A 6,500-nucleotide genomic window follows, 5' to 3' on the forward strand; every position below is an offset into this window, starting at 1 on the left:
ATTCATTACGTTTGTGTTATATAGATTGGAATATCATTATATTAAATGCTGTAGGACGCTTTTATAATTTCTTCGTTTCTAGGAGGTTAATCATGCATGCCTATTACGAGGCCATATAGTTCCGAAAGACTTTGTTTTAGTTCTTGAATTTAGTTTCCGAAAGTTCCGGGCGGCATCCCATACAAAAATGCTTCCTTACTTTCTTTAGAACTTTTATCAACTTCCTATCAACTTTAGTAACATCCTATTGACTTTTACTTTTTAGTAACGTTTGTCAAAAGAAAGTTGGTTGCTTCTTTTTTAACTTCAGTATGTAAAAAGAAAGTTACTAGAAAGTTAAGACACACTATTTTAACTTTTTAGAAACACCATTCAATAGGAAGTCAATAAAAATAATTATGTTCTTAAAGTACATAACCCAAGTTACAAAACATGCATGAATATTATTAAATGAAGTTATAATTATTCAGTGAACATGGCTGGTGCAAGACAGTCTTGTTTCATGCACAGGTGTAAATTTCCTCAATTTTCAATCAACTTTCTAGTAACACTGGTTACTAGAAAGTTGTTAAATATGATTTAGTGAGAAATGAACAGATAACATAATCTCAACTATAAATGAATATGCAAAGACTGGCTGCTTTAAAAAAATCCTTTTTTGCACAGTAACTGTTTTCCTAATTTTTAATCAACTTCCTAGTAACAGATGATAGTAGAATGTTCATAGAAAAAAAGTGCTTCTAATACCGGACGCTAAGAGGAAATATGGTCCCACCAATTCAACATGAGGGCTCGTATTCTCGAAAACACAACAGCTAGCGCCATGGCAAGCGTGCATATGAGCGGTGATCATGAATTCGTGCTCAGTAGGTGTCAAAGAAGTCCGTAGGCCATGCACCATTGCAAGCAGACGGAGCTGCACAGACAGCGCGCTGATCGGCTCGTGTTCGCCAACCAAAGCGGGAGACACACGGTCCGATTCGGTGTCCGACCCGGCGTCCGACGCGCCGAAACGGCAGCCCGAATCGAGGTGTTTTGCCGTGCCGAAGCGCGGGAACGGACGACTGGCGAGATCGAAAGGCGCAACGCGAGGGCATTTCGCGGGCAGACATCACACACCGACCGTCTGAGCGAGGCCGCTCGCTTCGCTTGCACGTTTGCCCTTCGCAACGACTGCGTCGAGTAAACCAATTGTATTTAATTACGACCGACCTAATGTGTACAGTGTTAATTGTTTTGGCAAAAATAAGCACTCTTCGACGAGCTCGGGCTGGATCGCAAGCGCCGTCGGCCGCAGCGTCCGCCTAGCTATGCCTACCGGCCCTATCGCTGCCTTTAGTGGAGCCGTCAGTGGACAAGGCGCCGTCGTGAAGTGTTCTGTCACTCGCAGGGCGATAATTTTATCGACAGTGTTCGCGTAAAGCGAAGCAGTGTTGTGCAGAGCTGTTTATATTGCGTTTCTCGACGTGGATATGAACTCAAGCTGGGGAGCTGGATGTGGGCGGAGCTCACGCGCCGCTCAATCGCCATGTGCACATTGCACATGTGCACGCAACGTGTGCCCCCCCCCCCCCCCCCCCGCGAATCGCCGGAGCATGCAGCGCCGCACGTCGGATCGGACACCGAATCGTACCGCGTGTGTCTGTATAGCTCGCTCATGGTTCGGCTTAAGTCCCTGTATATTCTTTATAAATAAGGAAGCCTACCTAGACACTGTAAACCCAACGATTGGGGCCTAAATGCCTGTCCGCCTCCCAGCTACGGCTTCCTTTGAGTGACAGTCTGATCTCGAAGGCCGTGCTTTTGCAAGCTGCATGCACCTGAAGCAATTGCGAATCTTGAAGGCAACATCCTCTTCGTTTTTATTATATATACATTTCCTTAAACTTCGTATCACAAAGTACAACATACACACTTTTGGACCCAACAAATTTATTAAAAGACCCTACGAAATGTTATTAGGAAAAAACACGCAATTTTTTTCATTTAAGATACATTTTTCTAAAAACCGCAGAGTGGCGCTACGGTAGTATTTGTTTGGTCGACACACCACGTTGGTTGTAGTGAATGCTCCTTGCATTTAGGTGGTCTTTGAGTTATATTTTAGAAGTGCCTAGACAAAATGTGCTCCTTGTCGTGTGCAGTAGCCATCCCGAACCCTCCGGACTCGTGTAACGCCATTAGTTCGCCGTGTGTTTCGAGCGATCCACCAGTGTCGACAGTGAGTGCTCTAGTACAGCGCCCGTCCGAGCTGCCTTTGTTCTGCCGAGCTGCCTCTGCCTGCCCGCGCTCTCGTGAAAAAGTCTGGTACTGGGGCTTCGAATCGTAGTGTATGGAAGACTGTTGAAGGTTATGCTTTTGTGGAGCTGGAGTTCATCGGAAGTTCTAAAGTGCTTGCGCCAGAGAAACGTCGGTGCCTCTGTACCTGTTAGATGAAGGAGCGTTTGCCAAGTCTTGAAAGGTAAGCAAGTTTGGCGCTTGCGCGCATTCTTGAAGCTTATGATTTACCTAATGAGCGTTGTGTAACTAGCTAGAGCAAAGCGCTTTCCTATCGTATGTTAGCCATGTTGCTGTGCACATTTAGCAAGCAATTTCACGAAAGCTTCCTCTGATGTTACAGCGTACTTGCATTCTGCTACCCGCCTTGATTGCTATGCCTGAATGGGCACACAATTATGAAAACACATTGAAAGTTGGTGTTCGTTCGGTAGTTTCCTGGCAAGAAGTTATTCGCTATATAGGCATTCCCGCAAGTACAGTACATCTGCAATGTATACGCCGATGTATCATGGTCTTCGCGCGTTGACACACGATTGCTATGTTTGACGCTTAAGCAGATAGAAGCTTGTATGAAGGTTTTTGTATGTATACAGTTCGGTTTGGAGGTCCGCGTCGCGAGAACCTGTGTGTATTTATGTTCTTGAGTGTCTTCGCGTATTTGTCTTCTATGTTACAGAGCGTATATAGGCCGATATTACAATAACGAGGTTTATTTTTAATCTTGACATTTCAATCAGACGCCGGCCCTTAAGAAACACAGACCAACCAAATCTTAATAACGAGATGTCAGCTCTTGCAATCGTAGGTTACGGCAGTGCGTAATAATTTAAAGACTGCGATTCTATATCACTCTTCTCGCCCACCGCTAACGGCCGGCAGTTGCAGTACGTAGCACGGGCCGGGGCGTCGGTCAGACTACTAACGAATAGCGAAAAGGAATAGCATCGCTACAAAGTCGCGGTCTTTAAATTATTACGCAAATTTTGTGCACAATGAGATGTTATAAACACATCTTGCATGTACATGAAAAGAAAGTTTACAACAGAGATAACATATATGCATGGGCACATATATGTGTCAATAAAATACTCGAGCCTCTTTCTGCCTACAGGAAAAGAAGTTATGTCTCCTGGAGGGCATGGCTGCTTGCACTAATGAACCTCTAAGGGAAGGTTTTCTCTAATCCCTATTTTTGATATCTAAATGTTTATGTGACATGTCATGTACAAACTGCTTGCATCAATTTCTCATTGGGATGAGCTGTCTAAAATTTAATTTTCAGTAATAATTGCAATAATTAACTCCTTTCACCTGTCTTCTAATGACTATAAAGTTCTATGCTTCTACCTTGACAAACCTTTTATGAAATTAGTTTGATGAGGCCCAATATACAGGGCTTTCTAAATTGAAGGTATCAGTACCTATTAAAGACTATGCTAACTATGAAAATGCTGCTCGTGTATGTGGTTTATTCGCTCTGTCAGACAAAATCTTTACACCCAAGTGCAGTCAGTAAATTGAAAACTGTATGTCTGCAAAGGGAAGTCAGAATTGTATGTGAAGACAACTGCATCTTGTTTGATAGTTGTCGAGCACAGCTTGGCCCAATACTCGATGAGGCTTGAAGCTTTCAATGTCTGCTAATCACTAAAACAGCACCAGATCTCACTCTGTGTCAAGGGGTGGCACACATTTGCTTAGTTCTAGGCAGATGCATGTCTTTCTTTCGCATTGAAGTTCCCAATACTTTCTAGTCTTACGTAAAAGTACACAGCTCAGTACAATGCATGTATGGTATACGTAAGGCTGCTTTGGTCTTTAAACCGAATCAACAAGAGCAGCTACTTCTGTTTTTGCAAACCTTACCCTATTTCCTAACCATTCCTTGATCATACGTGTATAAAATGAATCTATGCTTGTATTGTTTCACAGGTAGACATCGGTGGCGGTGTATATGTTGAAAAGGACCTGCTGAAGAGGCTGTGCCTGGATGCTAACAACTCAGGCTTTCACTTCGCGGAGGGCCTCCTTAAAGCCCCTTTTTCAATAGAAGACGTTGAAGGGAGGTGCTTCTTCGGGCGGATGTCAAATGCCTTCCACAGAAGGATCCGTTGGATTCCAAGAAGGTCAACACCACACTAAGTATGTGTGTCACAAAGAAGCATCTTAATATTCTTTGTGCAGTTTTCAACAAAACTCCTTTCATGGCAATTTCAGTGCTATCTTAGGGTATACTCCTTTCTTTCCAGCTAAAATAGCTATTAACCTGATTATAATAGCATATTATAATGCAAGCTTTGCCACCATAACTAGAAAATTGTCATTACTGTTGGCATATGTATTTTTGTGATAGAGGCCCTGGTCATATGAATGCACTGATAATATAATATCCTGTCTTGTGGAAAGCTAACATGTTTAGTAACAAGCTCGCTTTGACAATGTCTGCCTGCACAGCAAAGGCATTTTCTAATCTTGCTGTAGAACGTCCGTAATGTCTGTTCAACTGCTTACATGTTGCTTGTATCATTTCGTGGTTCTTAAGTGCAACACAAAAGTCAACTCTTCTATGTACCTGTGCCCAAGCAAAGCTGCAGCACAGTTCTGAGTGGCACCTTGCCTTGCTAAGATAATTCACACATGAAACTTCCATGTACTGGTCACAATACGAATATCGAAGCTCATTAAACTGAAGTTGATTTACAGCTTTTGTTAGTAGATGACAATTGGTATGATAGAGCTTATGTGTCATGCATCTGTTGGTGTTACGCACATTCATCATGCTCCCAGCTCTAATGCAGTAATTCAGTCATTTCATGCATTTTAGGACTTTGCAAAAAACAGGTGGAGATGTTTAGAGCTCACAGGGTTGAAAACTTGTCTTGTGCACTTCCTTTTTAAGAAACAGATGCATGGTGTGTTGCAATGTCACTGTAGCAAAACTAATATATTGCCTTTTTTCTTCTCTTTTCTAGACTACATAACGCAACATTTCAGCCTACTTCCAGGGCAGCTGGAGAACTCTTCCTCATTACTAGCCCGGTGATATTAAATGGATATGTTCAAGCACAAATGTAAACCTGTCTTCTTCTGTTGCATGTCACACCTAGCCACTTGGCAATCGCTATTCGCCACAAACAGATAGTTGACAGGATGTTACTAGCAAGTCGTTAGGATATATAAAGGTGGTTAATAAATAGTCGCTGCACAGCTTTTAGGAAGTACATAAAGATTTTATTCAGAGATAATTAAAGCTTATTTTTGCAATATATAATTGCAAAAGTAATTACCTCTGAATAAAATTTTTATGTACTTTCTAAAAACTGTGAAGCGACTTTTTATTAACCACCTTTATACATCCTAACGACTTCCTAGTAACATCCTGTCAACTATTTGTCTGTGGCGAATAGTCGACAGGATGTTACTAGCATGTTGTTAGGATGTATAAAGGTAGTCAATAAAAAGTCGCTTCACAGTTGACACTTTCTACCGACATAAGATAATAAGCAGTCGGTAAGAATTCTATCGACATTTTATATCTATACTTTCAATTCAATATCGGTGGCCAATAGTCGGTAGGAGGTTACTAGGAAGTTGTTACGGCGTCTAAAGACGGTTTATAGAATGTCGATAGGTTCTAGTAACATTTGTCTAAAGACGGTTTATAAAATGTTACTAAAAATTTTTGTAAGGGATATCAGGCATGTATCAGCGCACTCGCGTGCGTGTGCTTATGTGTGTGTGTGATTAAAAGAAGTGTTTGCTCGGCATCTACTTTTTCATGTAAATATGCTTTCCTGAACGGAGTTAGAAGATTCTTGCACTCAGAAAAATTTTAATCAAGGTGTATAAGGTGTAAAATCATCTGTTACCTCTGCTCGGCCGTGATTCTTATACGGACTGTACATGAAGATGGAGCATGTCATAATCCGATACAACAATATTCGCTTCTTAAAATCTAACCAGAAAGTTTGCGTTTATCAAAGAAATATTTTTGACGTTCTCGTGATTTTTACCGCGCAAAACGTACTTTAGTAAGGCGGCAGTTTATAATCGCAAAACCTATAACGTCGTCAATGACACCATTCAGCAAAAGCACCACATGAATTCAGTTGATAACGTTTACCACGGTGATGTTTGTTTTAAAATGGAAAAATAACTTTTTATAAATACACGCCACCGCGGCTCTATTCTCAACAATGCTTTATCGAAACGTCTTAAGA

At 41.6% G+C, this 6,500-nt stretch overlaps 1 long non-coding RNA gene across 1 annotated transcript; it reads left to right on the forward strand.

Annotated features, from left to right (window-relative positions):
• The first annotated feature begins 1,993 nt into the window (after positions 1-1,993).
• On the forward strand, positions 1,994-5,344 carry LOC142560308 (uncharacterized). The gene is made up of 3 exons (XR_012823346.1): positions 1,994-2,461; positions 4,213-4,422; positions 5,253-5,344. It is a non-coding gene; the product is annotated as an uncharacterized LOC142560308 (long non-coding RNA).
• Positions 5,345-6,500: the final 1,156 nt, after the last annotated feature.

Source organism: Dermacentor variabilis, chromosome 1 (genome assembly GCF_050947875.1).
Source record: "Dermacentor variabilis isolate Ectoservices chromosome 1, ASM5094787v1, whole genome shotgun sequence".
Classification (NCBI taxonomy): Eukaryota; Metazoa; Arthropoda; class Arachnida; order Ixodida; family Ixodidae; genus Dermacentor; species Dermacentor variabilis.